The sequence below is a fragment of the Neoarius graeffei genome, chromosome 6 (genome assembly GCF_027579695.1).
Source record: "Neoarius graeffei isolate fNeoGra1 chromosome 6, fNeoGra1.pri, whole genome shotgun sequence".
NCBI classification, from domain to species: domain Eukaryota; kingdom Metazoa; phylum Chordata; class Actinopteri; order Siluriformes; family Ariidae; genus Neoarius; species Neoarius graeffei.
The window spans coordinates 73,898,783-73,916,456 of NC_083574.1; positions in this window are offsets into that span (position 1 = coordinate 73,898,783).

Here is a 17,674-nt window from a genome sequence, read left to right on the forward strand (position 1 = left end):
TATCTTCACCTGTGTCCTTAATTAGTTTGTCTATTTATACCCCTGAGTTCAGTCCTCTTGTCACGGAGTCTTTGTGCTGTTATGTTTATCTCCAGTTTCCTTTGTACTGTGTTTTTTGATCTTCTTAGCTTTTGAATTTTTGCACTTTGCTTTTCTTTTGGATTATACTCTTTGGGTTTTTTTTTGTCTTTTGTTTTGCCCTGTATATAGTGTATATAGTTTAAATAAACCTTTTGATTCTTTTTCTACTTCCGCCTCACGCCTCTGCATTTGAGTCATCCCCCTGGTGGCCTAGTGGGGGTTTGCTGGATTATCACACCAACGAACCAGGTTCGAATCCCAGCAAAACCCTAACAGAAAGACTCCGTCATGACCGACTCAGCAGAGGCTGCTTCAACTGTCTACCCGGCCAACCTTCAGGGAATTATGGCAGCTTTGACACGCTTCGGAGCGACCATGGACGCTCATGGACGTACGCTCACCAGCCAACGTGAGGCCCTCGCTCGCCACGAGGAACTGCTTCAGCAAATTGGGAAAACCCTGGCACAGCTGACATCTCTGCCTGCATCTCCTGCTCCTGATCCAGTTCCTGCTCCTGATCCAGCTCCCACTCCTGCTCCAGTGCCTCCTGCAATGCTGCCTTCTTCACCTCGCGAACCCAGCCTTCCTGCACCACAGAGGTATGACGGCAAGCACAGTGAGTGCCGAGAGTTCCTTACCCAGTGTCAACTCACCTTTGAGCTTCAGCCTACCACCTACACTACGGATCGCCGCAAGATTGCCTTTGTGATCACCTTATTAGCTGGTAAGGCGCGAGCCTGGGCTACTGCTATCTGGCAAAGACAGGGACCTGAGTGCTTTGATTTCCAGCTGTTTTCTGAAGAGATGCTTCGGGTCTTCGATCAGGCAGACATCAGTACCGACGCAGCCCGAAAGCTCATGTCCATCCGGCAAGGAGGAAGCGTCGCAGATTACGCCATCTCGTTCCGAACACTCGCAGCAGTAAGTGGATGGAACGAGACTGCCCTGGTGTCAGCCTTTCACCATGGTCTGTCTGACCCCATCAAGGACGGTCTGGCCTCTATTGGATGCCCAAGTGACCTCGAAACCCTCATCTCACATGCTATTCGTCTGGACAACAGGATGAGAGAACGCCACCAAGCCTTGAGCCCCCCCAGCCTCCCTACCTCTACCTGGAGACCGTCTACCTCCTTCAGTGACTGTCCAGAACCCATGCAAGTGGGTCGTACTCGCCTCTCCACATCTGAGAGGGAGCGCAGAAGGAGGGACAAGTGCTGCATCTACTGTGGCAAGCCTGGTCACTTCCGAGCATCATGTCCCGAACTCTTGGGAAAAGGACTGCCCCGTCCAGCCGAGGGAGGGTTGTGACGGGGCCTACCCTCTCTCCCGGACTCCCTGGCCAAGGAATCTACATCCCGGTCTCCATCTCCTGGGGTGAGTCTGTCCACTCTTGTCAAGCTTTGATAGACTCAGGGGCGGCTGGGAACTTTATGGATATTCACTTCGCCCAAAGCATCAATATACCTACTGCACCTCTTGAAGTCCCTCTGTCTGTGTCTGCCCTCGATGGCCAAGCGTTAGGTGATGGAAGAGTCACTCAAGTTACTTCTCCAGTCTTCCTCCAGTCTCAAGGTCACAAGGAAGAAATATCCCTGCACCTGATTCCTTCACCTGAGTTCCCAGTTATTCTAGGCCTTCCTTGGCTTACTCGCCACAACCCTCGCATAGACTGGGTAACAAGCCAGGTTGTGGAATGGGGCCCTGCATGCCATGCCTCTTGTCTGCTCTCTAGCTCTCCTGTGTCTCCTGCCGAGCCCCCTGATCTCACCGAGTTATCTCAAGTTCCCACAGAGTACTGGGATCTCAAGGAGGTATTCAGCAAGAGCAGGGCCGCCGTTCTTCCTCCGCACCGGGCCTACGACTGTGCCATCGACTTGCTCCCTGGGACTACCCCTCCTCGTGGCAGACTGTTTTCACTCTCTCAGCCAGAACGCAAGGCCATGGAGGAATACCTCAAAGATGCCCTGGTCTCTGGGTTTATTCGACCCTCCACTTCACCTGCTGGAGCCGGCTTCTTCTTTGTCGGCAAGAAGGATGGGGGGCTCCGACCATGTATTGATTACAGGGGCCTGAATAAGATCACTGTGCGCAACCGATATCCCCTTCCGCTGATGTCCACAGCTTTCGACCTGCTCCAAGGCGCCACCGTCTTCACCAAGTTGGACCTACGGAACGCATACCACCTCATCCGTATCCGACAGGGAGACGAGTGGAAGACTGCCTTTAACACCCCGTCTGGGCACTACGAATACCAGGTGATGCCCTTCGGACTCACCAACGCACCAGCTGTTTTTCAGGCCCTAATCAACGACGTCTTAAGGGACATGATTAACCTATACGTTTTTGTCTACCTCGACGACATCCTTATCTTTTCCAAGACCGTGCAGGAGCACCGCCACCATGTCCGCCAGGTTCTCCAGAGGCTGCTACAGAACAATCTGTTCGCCAAGGCCCAGAAATGCGAATTTCATGTTCCCGAGGTCTCCTTTCTGGGATTTATTGTACGGACAGGCCAACTCCAAATGGACCCTGCCAAGACCCTGGCCGTCCGGGATTGGCCTACTCCCAAGTCCGTTAAGGAGGTTCAGCGGTTCTTAGGATTCGCTAACTTCTACCGCAAGTTCATCAGGAACTTCAGTTCTGTGGCAGCACCCATGTCAGACCTCACCAAAGGGACAGGTGGATCTTATGGCTGGTCTCCTCAGGCAGAAAAGGCGTTCAAAGACCTCAAGGACCGCTTCTGCACGGCACCCATTCTGGTTCTCCCGGACACCTCCCAACCATTCATCGTGGAGGTGGACGCCTCGGACAGTGGTGTCGGCGCGGTGCTCTCTCAACGTTCGGAAGGAAAGCTGCACCCCTGCGCTTACTTCTCCCACCGCCTGAGTCCTGCTGAGTCCCGGTACGATGTGGGGGATCGAGAACTGCTAGCGGTCAAACTGGCCCTTGAGGAGTGGAGGCACTGGCTGGAGGGAGCACAACATCCATTCCTGGTTTGGACTGACCACAAGAACCTGGAGTACCTCCAGCAAGCCAAGAGACTGAACCCTCGACAGGCTAGGTGGGCCCTGTTTTTCAGTCGGTTTGACTTCACCCTCTCATACCGCCCCGGCTCCAAGAACACCAAACCTGACGCACTGTCCAGACTGTTCTCTGCCACTAACAGGGAGAATGAAGTCGGGCCTATTATCCCTGTGTCCCGGATTGTGGCCCCTGTCCGCTGGGGTATTGAGGAGGCTGTCCGACGAGCCCAACGCCAGGACCCCGGTCCTGGGACGGGGCCACCAGGCCTCTTGTACGTCCCACATCAAGCCCGGGCCAAGGTTCTCCAGTGGGGTCACTCTTCCCCTCTCACCGCCCACCCGGGAGCTCGGAGGACCCTGGACTTCCTGAAAAGACGCTTCTGGTGGCCTAACATGGAGAAGGAAGTCCTGTCCTGTGAGGTTTGCACCAGAACCAAGAACCCACGACAGCGTCCCCAGGGTCTCCTGCATCCTCTGACCATTCCCCGGCGTCCCTGGTCCCACGTGGCAGTCGACTTTATCACGGGTCTCCCTGAGTCACAAGGTAACACGGTCATTTTGGTCTTAGTTGACAGATTCTCCAAGGCCTGCCGCTTCATACCACTGTGCAAACTCCCCTCTGCTCTTGAAACTGCGAAACTTTTGTTTAATCATGTCTTCCGAGTCTTTGGTCTTCCACAGGACATCGTCTCAGACCGAGGGCCCCAGTTCTCCTCCCGAGTGTGGCACGGGTTCTGCAAGGTCATCGGAGCCACTGCCAGCCTCTCCTCTGGGTTTCACCCACAGTCCAATGGTCAGACGGAGAGGCTCAACCAGGACCTGGAAACCACCCTGCGAGGCCTGGCTATGGATAACCCGACATCGTGGAGCACCTGGCTGCCATGGGCGGAGTACGCCCACAACACCCTGCAGTCATCGGCCACCAAGCTGTCGCCATTCCAGTGCCAATTCGGGTTCCAGCCACCTCTGTTCCCGGACCAGGAGGAGGACGCGGGGGTGCCCTCGGTCAACCAATATGTGAGACGGTGTCGCAAGACCTGGAGCAAGGTCAGGAAGACCCTCATACAGACCTCCAGAACCAACCAGACTCAGGCCAACCGCCATAGAAGACCTGCACACGCTTTCCGCCCTGGGCAGCGTGTTTGGCTGTCCACTAAGGACCTTCCACTGCGGGTGGAGAACCGCAAGCTTGCTCCTCGCTACATTGGCCCCTTCAAGGTGGTGCGCAGGGTGAACCCTGTCTCCTACCGGCTCCAGTTGCCCCGGACTCTGAGGATCAACCCCACTTTCCATGTTTCCCTGTTACGGCCCGTACTGACGTCTACGTATGCCCCTGCCCCTAGGAACCCCCCACCCCCCCGCATCTTCCAGGGGCAGACTGTGTTCACTGTGAATCGCCTGCTTGACTCCCGCCGGGTCCGCGGCGGGTTGCAATATCTGGTGGACTGGGAGGGCTATGGTCCTGAGGAGCGCTGCTGGGTTCCTGCTCGGGATGTCCTTGATAAAGAACTATGTCGGGACTTCCATTCGGCCCATCCGGATCGCCCTGGGAACGTCAGGAGACGCTCCTAGAGGGGGGGGTCCTGTTAGGACTAGGACTGTTTTGGCCTCTAGAGGCCGCTGTTATTTCCTTTTCATGTCGTGTTTATTTTGGCCTCTAGAGGCCGCCACTGTTCCTGTGTCTTGTGTTTGTGTTAATTGCCTAATTATCTTCACCTGTGTCCTTAATTAGTTTGTCTATTTATACCCCTGAGTTCAGTCCTCTTGTCACGGAGTCTTTGTGCTGTTATGTTTATCTCCAGTTTCCTTTGTACTGTGTTTTTTGATCTTCTTAGCTTTTGAATTTTTGCACTTTGCTTTTCTTTTGGATTATACTCTTTGGGTTTTTTTTTGTCTTTTGTTTTGCCCTGTATATAGTGTATATAGTTTAAATAAACCTTTTGATTCTTTTTCTACTTCCGCCTCACGCCTCTGCATTTGAGTCATCCCCCTGGTGGCCTAGTGGGGGTTTGCTGGATTATCACACCAACGAACCAGGTTCGAATCCCAGCAAAACCCTAACACTATGTCTGTAAATAAACTCTTCCTGTGATTACACCTGTCTTCCATCACCTTTACTGACAAAACCTGACTAGACAAAATAGTTCCATTCTCAAGAAGGAATGAAATAAGCTTAATCATCATGCAGGTACCTGCCCATATTTTTTATAAAAATTTTTAAACAATTTCATATTTGTAAACCACAAGAAAAAACCCTGTAACCTGTACTGTCCCGACTGACCCCATCTGGCCATTTTGAAAAAAAAAAATCCTTAAATGTTTTCCCCCAGAATTTAAGTTTAATAAATAATACAATATATGGTAACTTGAGGCTACATATTTTAATTCCTAACAAAACCCAAATTCACCAGAATACGTTACACCACAGGTTGGAGGTGAACTGCTACATAGAAAATACAAGTTTTGGTAGGCAAAAATATTTAACTGCACATACAGTACCTGGTGGCACGGTGGTGTAGTGGTTAGCGCTGTCGCCTCACAGTAAGAAGGTCCGGGTTCGAGCCCCATGGCCAGCGAGGGCCTTTCTGTGTGGAGTTTGCATGTTCTCCCCGTGTCCGCGTGGGTTTCCTCTGGGTGCTCTGGTTTCCCCCACAGTCCAAAGACATGCAGGTTAGGTTAACTGGTGACTCTAAATTGACCATAGGTGTGAATGTGAGTGTGAATGGTTGTCTGTGTCTATGTGTCAGCCCTGTGATGACCTGGCGACTTGTCCAGGGTGTACCCCGCCTTTCGCCCATAGTCAGCTGGGATAGGCTCCAGCTTGCCCGCGACCCTGTAGAAGGATAAAGTGGCTAGAGATAATGAGATGAGATGAGATACAGTACCTTGCTGCAGTGAACAGCTTCATGGCTCCAACAGAAGTAGGTTACTCTGAGGGGAAACATTTAACTTCTGATGGAATCAAAAACATGATTGGTTGAAATTAATTTATGGGAATACAAACTGTCGAAAGTCACCCCCATCCCAAGTCTCCCTGCTCTCTCCTATATTTTTCTCCTTAAGGAAATAATGTGCTCAAGTGCTGGATTTTTGCAGCCCAGGTAAACAGGTTGTAGGTTACTTGCCATTGTACCAAACCACAATAATTCAATTTCCAAAATTTCATGTGAAATGAAAGGTGGTACATTTGATATCATTACTTTCACAGATGGGAGATAAATTAGTGTCACCTGGACATAACTGTCCTTAATTTTTAGTCCACTCCCAAGATCCTGATTCACCAAATCTGTCTCTTTCTTCTTCTTTTCTTTTCCCTATAGCCAGCAAGGGTTGTAAGGGCACCACCAATGACATTTTAGCAGTTCATCATCAATGCATTGAGGGCATTTTAAACTTGGCAGAACCCATCCCTTTCCCAGCTTGATCAATGGTCAATTTAGAGCAACCAGTTAACCTAACCTGCATGTCTTTGGACTGTGGGGGAAACCAGAGCACCCAGAGGAAACTCATGCAGACACAGGGAGAACATGCAAACACCACACAGATAGGCCCCTCATTGACCATGAGGTTCAAACCCAGAACCTTTTTGCTGTGAGGTGACAGTGCTAACCACTGCACCACCTTGTTCATTCTAGAAGCAGGTATAATTTTTTAATGTCCTATTTTCTCACCCACAGCTAGAAAGACATCTTGGACAGAAACCTTTGGCTCAGGTACACACCATGGCACAGTGATAAGGACAGTGTCCCTGGGGGAAACACCATCCCTACTAACCTTTACTGAAAATAAATACACAAATGTGAACTAAATTACTCTAAAAGTAAACCTACAAAGAAAAACTACAAAAAACAAAGTAATCACCATATAGAAAGGAAATAAAGGAAAAAGAAGCTCACCACCAGCACACACTCACACCAGAGGAAAATGTAATGAAATCAAGGAAAGATGTGAAGGAGAATTCATAGATGAAGGAAAAGATGTTCAAAGACATGTGGTTAGGATAATATGGGGACAGCCTTGGGCTGAGGTGCCCTTGAGTGAGGCACCTAACTCCCAACTGCTCCCCAGGTGCTGTTAACATGGTTGCTCACTGCTCAGGGTCTGTGTGTGTGCTCATCGCTCATGTGTTTGTGTGTGCATGTGTGTGTTCACTGCTTCAGATGGGTTAAATGCAGAGAGGAGTTTCACAAGCGTGTGATGAACAAAGTTCTTCTTCTTCTTCAAAGACAGCTGCAGTGCTAAAAGAATCTGACTGCACTTACACAAGACTACACAATTATGTGATGGCACATGTTATTGATGTGGGTCTTCTGTGTGAAACTACAATATTCTGAAGATGGAAAACAAAAAGCACATCTTCGTCCTGTGCATTATTACCATGTTGTTTCATGCAGGCAATATAAACGTCAACAACAGGGTGAAAAATATGACATCACAGTAACAGTTTATAATAACGATCATTCATAAGACATTTATAAGCTATTAGTAGATATTAGTAGAGAGTTAATTAATCATGAATAAGCCATTTATACATATTTGTAAATTATTCTGAAATCATTTATAACTTAAGCTGTACAACATTTACGTGTGATTTATGCATTATTAAAAACGTGTCATCAATGTTGTTTGCACATGATTTATTCATCATTAACTAATGTTATTTAATGTGTAGGAAAACATTTTTTAATGATTTTAAGAAAATATTCTTTGATAAAAGCTACATGTATTGAGTGGTTAATAAGTGATTTGTTAAACATTTATTAAGACAGCATAAATTGTGTTTTTGTTGCAGCCCAAAGTATTTCTGGATAAATCATCGATAACAACTGCTTATTATCAAACTATTTATATATGTTTATAATTGATTAGTACATAATTTGTAAATGTACTATTTTAATATTCATACATGAGCTGTAGATATTTTTCCATATGATGAATGAAATAGTGATGTGTTAAAAAGCCCACTGTACCGCCATTTGTTTATTCCTGTTTAACAAATTATTTGTTAGACATTCTTCAAAAATGTATAAATTATTTGTAGATGTTATTATGTCCTTTAATCTAAAGTTAACCCTGTTCATTATTTACAAATGTCTGTTAATGTTTATAAATGATTTGTAGACTTTTTTACTGACCTTTTATGAATGATCTGGCTTTTAGGAATACAGGCACGAAGCAATTACTAACTTGTCTATTCATGTTTAACAAATGATTTGTTAGACATTCATAAAAAAACTATAAATCATTTGCAGATGTTATTATGTGCCTTAATCTAAAGTGAACCCTATTCATCATTAAGAAATATCTAAAAATGTTTGCTAAATATTTGTAGACTTTATCACGTTATAAATATTGTAGACAAATTTGGGATCCATCCTTCTTTGTGACATCAAACAGTGACAGAATTAGGAGTATAAGAGTATAATACATTTTATTAAAACAAACACAATAACCAATATAACAACAAAACAACATATAACAATAACAGTGGAATGATTTTCAGCAGCCTGCACACTGACATGGTTTGTCTGTTGTGTAGTCTGTTTTCTTCTGATGAACTGCAGTTCACTTTTCTAATGTCATGAAGTAGTCGACCTAGGGGACCATGACAATGTTTCCTAGCAAGCCACTCATGCCACTCAATGACTGCAAGGTGTCTTTAAGTAGCTGCTCTGTGCAGTTTCCCCTCACTCTCCATACCATCTCCTTGCATGTTCTTCAGGCCCTTTCAATGTGCTGGGCGTGGGCCCCTGTTCTGGATCTACATATGCTACACTGTGGTTCACTGTGCAATGCCTGTAGCCAAGCTGAGGCAGAACATTTCTGTAGGCTCACCATTCATCACTAATGATGCTTGACCCCCTCCTTGCATGGTGAGCAATTATTGGCACCAGTTTCCTCCTTGTTCTTTGCTCCACCAAGCGAAGCACAGGTTTCCCTGGCCTTTTCCCATTGCGCTGCACCCCCAGCATGCCAAAGACCCATTTCTTCCTCTTCCAGCCCCCAGCCATTCTGCCCCTTCCATACTGTGTTTTGGAAAAAATGGCAAAATAAGAAGGAAGACATTGACACCGAGTCAGATATATTAATGATGTGAGCAGAAGTTGGAAGTAGCTTATCTCATCTCATTATCTCTAGCCGCTTTATCCTGTTCTACAGGGTCACAGGCAAGCTGGAGCCTATCCCAGCTGACTATGGGCGAAAGGCGGGGTACACCCTGGACAAGTCGCCAGGCCATCACAGGGCCAACACATAGACACAGATAACCATTCACACTCACATTCACACCTACATTCAATTTAGAGTCACCAGTTAACCTAACCTGCATGTCTTTGGACTGTGGGGGAAACCGGAGCACCCGGAGGAAACCCACGCGGACACGGGAAGAACATGCAAACTCCGCACAGAAAGGCCCTCGCCGGCCACGGGGCTCGAACCCGGACCTTCTTGCTGTGAGGCAATAGCGCTAACCACTACACCACCATGCCGCCCTGGAAGTAACTCATTTTCATTAATCATGATTGAATATACTACGTCCATATTTTTCCACAATGGTGACATGGTTATGATGACCAGTTTAATAACTTGTTAAAGTTATACTTTCCTTTCTTTTATGTCTGAAGTGACTCTCATCGATCAGAACAAAGTATCTCCTCCCCCCCATGCACTGTCCATTTGTTCATCGCAGCTTGTCCATTGCCATTGTGCAGGCCTCTCTCACTTTTTGGTACATCTTTGACAGGGTTGCTGAGGACCTGGCAATGTCGTCCCTAATGAGGTCAATCTGGCATAACCTCAGTCCTTGCGAAAATCTTGAAATACATAGCAGAAAATGTGTTCCATCATAACCCAATTATCACTCCCCTCCAGGAAACACGCAAAGCCAAAGTTTTTCCATTACTGATGGATATATTTTCCTTCTTTAATTCATCTTTAATCCACCGTAGAACTGTTTAAAAGCAGTAAGATAACACAATAACTAGACAATCCAATCACACAATCAAAGCAATAAATAAATTAAAAAAAAACCCATTATAAATACCCTGTGATGACCTGGCGACTTGTCCAGGGTGTACCCCGCCTTTCGCCCGTAGTCAGCTGGGATAGGCTCCAGCTTGCCTGCGACCCTGTAGAAGGATAAAACGGATTGAGATAATGAGATGAGATGAGAGACATTATAAATACACACACATACCTCACTGGCTACATACCAACTGAGAGGGAAAGGAGTCCAAAATAAATAAGGATCACACAATAAAACTTCAAACTCAGAGGTGTACCGGCATAACCACGAGTCGGCTTCTCAAGCTCTCTCACTCAAGTGAAGTGTGCAACATTAAAAGCATCTGTGTGAAACCTAACCCACATGACATCACTTCCAATCAGTGTTGTTTTTGGCAGCCATTTTTGATTTAGTTTTAGTCTTAGTCTTTTGGATGAAATGCTTATTAGTTTAAGTCACATTTTAGTTAATTCCATCCTTGATAGTTTTGGTCTAGTTTTAATTGACGAAAACTAAAAGGGTTTTAGTCATTCATTTTAGTCGAAAAAATAATTACTTTAAAACATTAAATTAGGCCAATACAGAGATAGGAAATTGTAATCGAGGTTGACAGGTTGTGCATAACATTCTCTCAAAACAGTGTCTCAAAACAAACTTGTTTCACTTGAACGTAAAAAGTATGTTAAATATTTGGGTTTAATAATTGATGACAATCTTTCTTGGAAGCCTCATATTGATTTTATTTGTAACAAAATAAGCAAGGTTGTCGGCCTTTTGGCCAAGCTTAGACATTTTATTCCACTACATACCCTTATGAAATTATATCGCTCTCTGATTCAACCTTATTTAACATATGGTCTTAGTTCTTGGGGACAGGCTTGTAAAACTCATATAAATAAAGTATTAATCCTACAAAAACGAGCTTTAAGATTAATCCATTTTGTTGATAATAGAGAAAGTGCCCTTCCATTGTTTTCCAAAACCAATATTTTACCAGTAAATCTTCTTTTCTATGAATGTATTTCTAAATTAATGTATGACATTGTTAAAGTGCACCCTCAAACATTTGTAAATTATTTTCTTCTATTTCTAGTATCCATTCTTATAACACTAGGTCATCTTACTCCAAGAACTTATATACTCAGTATTCTCGTACAAATCTACAAAATAACTCATTTTCCCGTGTTGGTGTTAGGGTATGGAACCAGATTCCAACTTCTATAAGATCTTCATCTAAATTTTCATTCATTTTCATGCCGTTCGTCCACAATTGTTGAGAAGTAGGCCTATGTCCAACCTTATCTTTCATAGATCCAAATTCAGTCCATGCACGAAGTCACTCTCGACAACAAGTCCAAATCGCTGGCTTCTTCAGCGAAGAAAAAAAAAAAACATGGCTTTAATCCAAGAAATTTGCTTCAATCCCAGGAACAACTTCAATTTGCCAACAAGCTGACAAATCTTTGCGTTGCGGACAGGTAGCCCACGGGCCGATGTTGACTTCAGCTTCGAGTTTGACTATCACTCCCCTCCAGGAAACACGCAAAGCCAAAGTTTTTCCATTACTGATGGATTTATTTTCCTTCTTTAATTCATCTTTAATCCACCGTAGAACTGTTTAAAAGCAGGAAGATAACACAATAACTAGACAATCCAATCACACAATCAAAGCAATAAATAAAAAAAAAACATTATAAATACACACACATACCTCGCTGGCTGCATACCAACGGAGAGGGAAATGAGTCCAAAATAAATAAGGATCACACAATAAAACTTCAAATTCAGCGGTGTACCGGCATAACCGCGAGTCGGCTTCTCAAGCTCTCTCACTCAAGTGAAGTGTGCAACATTAAAAGCATCCGTTTGAAACCTAACCCACATGACATCACTTCCACTTAACTAATCAGCACGCAATGAGACAAAAAAAAAAAACACAAAAAAAACATGGAATTTAGACAACAGCTAAACCAATGATTCAAGATACAGTAGGCCTACAACACAAGCCACATGGCCAATACATAAATAAATAAATTTTCCCTAAGGGTAATCTGTCATTCGTGTTCGTAAAGGGAACTAAAGTCATTTTTAAACTTGCTTTATTTTTTAATTAGCAAGTTATTCAATTATGCTTTCGATTTTATTAACCTTATATCATGACTTGTATTGGCATATTATCACTTATCAGCCTTTTCGGTTTTTAGCCATGTTAAATGTAGTTCGTATGGTCCATGGCAGGCGTTGCTTCTCTGTGCAATCTTCATGAGACTTGTGCGAGACTTCAAACGTGAAGTGTCAGTGCCACCATTTTGAAAACTGCTTACACAGCAGCCAGATCACCTTATCATCCCAATTTAGATTAATTTCAAGATTTGGCAGCTTCATCAGTGATAGAGTGTCAGTCCTGCATGCTGTGGCGCGCACCTGAATTATGCCTCAGGCTGTGCGCTCGCTGAGTGGACTCCAGCATGTGTGCCATGAACAAGGTTCATCTGAGCTCAATTAAGGAACTATGTGTTTGCTTATTTAAAGACTGTGCTGATACATTTGCATCGCGAAGTATAGTATTACGATACGCATGTACGCATCACCGAGCCTTTCTACCCATTGTCTTGATTTCATGTTTTACAATCTGTGTGCCTGTTTCTCGTTCTTGTCCTCACTTAGTCTTTGATGGACTGTTTGCACCTCGACCGACCCTTTTGCCTGTATTTTCATTTTTGATCTAGCCTGCCATTTTGGATTGTTTGCCTGTGTTGTCTCACTGTGTGTGTGTATATATATCTTCTTCTTCTCCTTTTGGCTGCTCCTGATTAGGGGTCGCCACAGCAGATCTTTCGTCTCCATTGCTCCATGTCTTCCACATCCTTCTCTACCACACCTGCCACTTTCATGTCCTCTATCACCACATCCATGTATCTCCTCTTTGGCCTTCCTCATTTTTGTTTGCCTGGCAGCTCCATCCTCAACATTCTCCTTCCAACATGCTCTGCATCTCTTCTCAGGATGTGCCCATACCATCTCAGTCTCATCTCTCTTAGCTTAATTCCCAAGCTCTCCCCATGTGTTGTCCCTGTGATGTGCTCGTTCCTTATCCTGTCCAACCTTGTAACTCCCATCGCAAACCTTAACATCCTCAACTCTGCCACCTCCAACTTTGCCTCCTGTCTCTTCGTTAAGGGTACGGTCTCCAATCCATACATCACAGCTGGTCTCACTACTGTCTCATACATCTTACCTTTCACTTTTGCTGGGACTTTCCTATCACAAATGACTCCCGAAATCCTTCTCCAACTGCTCCACCCTGCCTGCACTCTCTTTCTCACCTCACTATCGCAGCCCCCATTTTCCTGCACAGTTGAACCCAGATCCTTGATTTGACCAACTTTCTTTATGTCTACTCCTTGCATCTTCACTAAACGCTCATCCCCATTCTCATTGATGCACATGTATTCTGTTTTGCTACTGCTCACCTTCATTCCTCTTCATTCCAATGCATACCTCCATCTATCCAAACCCAAGTCAACCTCCTTTCTACTTTCACCACATATCACAATATCATCCACAAACATCATGTTCCATGGTGACTCTTGCCTCACTTCATCCGTCAAGTTATCCATCACTATGGCAAACAAGAAAGGACTCAAAGCAGATTCTTGATGGAGTCCCACCTTCACCTTGAACCATTCAGTTGTTCCAACTGCACACCTCACTGCTGTTTCACTGTTCTCATACATGGCTTGCACCACTCTAATATACTTCTCATTCACTCCACTCTTTCTCATACAATACCATAACTCATCTCTTGGCACTCTATCATATGCCTTCTCCAGGTCTACACACACACAATGTAGCTTTCTCTGGCCTTTCCTGTACTTCTCCATTAACATTTTTAAAGCAAAAATTGCATCCGATGTGCTCTTCCTTGGCATAAACCCATACTGCTGTTCACAGATTGAGAAGAGAGGTAGCAACCTCGCCTCCAATACGCTTTCCCATAACTTCATGGTGTAGCTCATCAATTTTATTCCTCTGTAATTACTGCAGCTCTGTACATCTCCCTTATTCTTGTATATTGGGACTAGCACACTCTTTCTCAATTCATTTAGCATTTCCTCATTCTCTAGGATCTTAAACAATCTCGCGGCTGGTGGGTTTTCTGACCAACAGTACCGGAGGCGGTCGTTGTTAACCCAGGCCCTGACTGATCCGGTATGGTATTTCTCTTTTCATTCCGCATGTTAGATTTGGCACAGTTTTATGCTGGATGCCCTTCCTGACGCAACTCTCTCCAATTTATCTGGGCTTGGGACCAGCACCAAGAGTACGCTTATGCACCCCCAGCGGCTGGATTTTATATATTATATATATTCTGCACTTTATTAAACTGTATTCTTCTGCACATACATCCGCCTCCCTCACGTATGTGACATGGAGATTATTCCATACGACTTTGAACCAACGTGGAGTAGAGAAGAGTTGGAAAGACAACAGGATAAGGACTAGTCCATCATGCTGGTATTTACGTCATTACTGTTGCACATTTAAAACGTGCCAGATCAGGCAGCTGGTGGGTTTTCAAAATCATAAATACATGAATATATTTTTGTGATAAATACATATACTGAGCCCATTTCCCACAATCTTCACAAAGGTTTTGGACAGCACTACAAAATGGTGTCCCCACTATATATTGCCCTATATAGTGAGTAGGGAGCAATTTTGGACACAGGGAAAACTTCCGGCTTGATTACGTCAGCATTTGAAGGAGGGCATGTGCGCCTTTTGACAATGTTGGCAGATGTTGGTCACTTTGATTTCGACTGTACATTTTACTTCCATCATACAAAGTCTCACCCAGGTCTCAGTGAATCTCGTTTACAGCAATTGCTTTGACATATGGACTGATATATTACATAGCATATTTCAAACACTCATAACTTGCTACAGCAGTGACAAAATACCTGTCAGAAATGCATTCCTACACTTTATAAAATGAGAAGTCGAATTTTGATAATAAAAAAAATTTGCCTTCAGTTCCCCTTTAATAACTGGCAACAGAGATACAAACATCAAAACACAAAAAAGATATTATTAGTCTAACCTCTACACAAATCTCATCCAGTTAAACAGGGAGAATTTTGATCTTGCAAAAATCAATAATTTTGCCCTTTGTACTGTAGACAATCAATGATGCCAATAGTCCCTTAATGTATGTTAATTTGATCATTGTGTGACACTTTGTATTATTACAACCTGTATGTGTGTCAATTGCTGCCTTCCTGTGTTGTGGGAAATTAAAACCTCAAATCTACAGCACAGAGGAACGATGCAACAAATCTACAACATCTAAACATCACAGTGTAAATAGTTTCTAACATCCATATTTTCTTTCTTTGATGTGCCTCATTTGATAAGATATTTTACAATAGTGCTTTAGAAATGTGTCTTGAGTCATATTCGTGACCGCGATTCTTCAAAGTAGGACTTTATGATGTGTCCCTGAATGCAGCACCACTTGAGGCAGCAACATCAGAAATTACACATTTGTTCTCTTGGTTATGACTCATCTAAGATACTTTTCATCAAAATACAAAAATTTGGAGCCTCTTGTATAATACTTAAACACTGTCCATTAGACACTCTGAAGCTGGATCATGGATGCCAGAACAAGAGCTATAAGCGCTCCAACCAACCCTCTACTATCGAAGACGGGGAAGGAGCTGGGAACAGCGCAGGTAAGCTAACATTACAGTATTCAGGAAGTCCACAGTACTAAATTCACGTTTGTAGGCTAACTTATTTGTTGACTTATTTTACCTGGCTAAATCTGCTAAGCTATCAAGCACAAACACTAATTGGTTTTTAGCTAGTTAGCTATATTGGCTAGTCTAGCCAACTTTATCGACACTACATGATAGATATGATAGTTTTGCTAATCCTACATAGTCAATGCAGAATGATGCAAGGGGATGAGTTAGCGTCACATGAAACATTGAAGAATTTGTACTTGTGCAGTAAAAGTATTCATATCACACTGTGAAAATACTCCACTACAAGTACAAGTCCTGCATTCAAAACCTTACTGAAGTAAATTTATGTATTATCAGCAAAACGTACTTTAAGTATCAAAAGTAAAAGTACACATTGTGCAGTAAAATAGCCCTTCTCAGTGTTTTACTATTATACAGGATGTTTTTGGATCAATATTACTACTACATTAATGTGCATGTTGCATTTTACTGTTGTAGATGTTTAAGGTTGAGCTCATTTTAACTACTTTATATGCTGTTGGGTAGTTTAATCTATAAGCTCATCATAGCCTGTTTGTAGCATCACTGTTCTGTGAGAACCACTTATCTCTAAAAAAATCAACTTTTCATGAGCTCAGAAAAACAGTGCATTTTTCAGCTAATCCAAGAGGATTTTTAAATAGTTTATTTTGTTTAAGGAGCAGGATAATTCTCTCAACCCATAAAGAAACACTTAATCCCTCAGTTTATCACAAACATTCAAAATCAGCACATTTGGAGATACATGGTTTCCACTAGAGAGGAAGGATATGAAATATTGTAATATGAAAAGTAACTAAAGCTGTCACACAAATGTAATGGAGTAGAAAGTACAATAGTTGCCTCTGAGATGTAGTGGAGTTAGGGGTGGGCGATATGGGCAAAAAATAATATCTCAATTTTTTTTGGATTTTGACGATAACGATAATTAGTCGATATTTTTAAAAATGTGATTGGAATCCTCAGAGTTATACCTACTTGGAGATTACAATAATTGGCACAATGTTTAAGGAAAACATTTATTGTCTTTAAACAAAAATAACTTAATTGAACTACAATGCAGAAATATTGAACTCTTGTAATAAAGTGCTCCATGCATCCATGAGAATTATTGCACATCAACAGCAGCAAGTGCTTATGGCCTTATTAAACTTAAAGTTCTGTCCAGGATTTTACAAAAATATCACTAAAAACCCCTTTACTAAAAAGGTTTTCTCAAATAAATAGAAAGAGATTTGTAAACAAAATACAATGTTGAGAAAAAAAATCGACAATTCTCAAATAGTAAAAATACCCAGTATTATCACAGTTAAGGACAGATGCCAGAACTTTGCAGAACTTTGAACATTTGAACATTCTAGGCCAACAGGTTTTTTACTTCAAATTATGTGCCAAAAACACCAGTCAGGCTTGAGTGAAGCCCAGTGACATGTCACAATATTTCCTCCTGTGCTGAATGCCCTCTCTGAAGGGCTGCTTGAGGCAAGGGTGCACAGATACTTTTTAGCTAACTTTCCCAGTCTGGGGAAATTTATCTCTTGTGTTTTCCACCATTCAAGTGGATTGACATCACTGTCCACCTCCGGTATCATAAGGTAGCTATTGAGCTTCTTTTCTATGGCAGTAGCCTGTGACTCCCCCCTCACTTGTTTTTTGAAGAAACTGCTGAAAGACTTCTTTACCTTTTTGGCTGGTTCATTGGTGTCACCACCATCTGCTCCACCTTCAGCAGTGGCACCTTGAGCTGTGGTAGTTAAGGTGCCTGGAGAATCGCT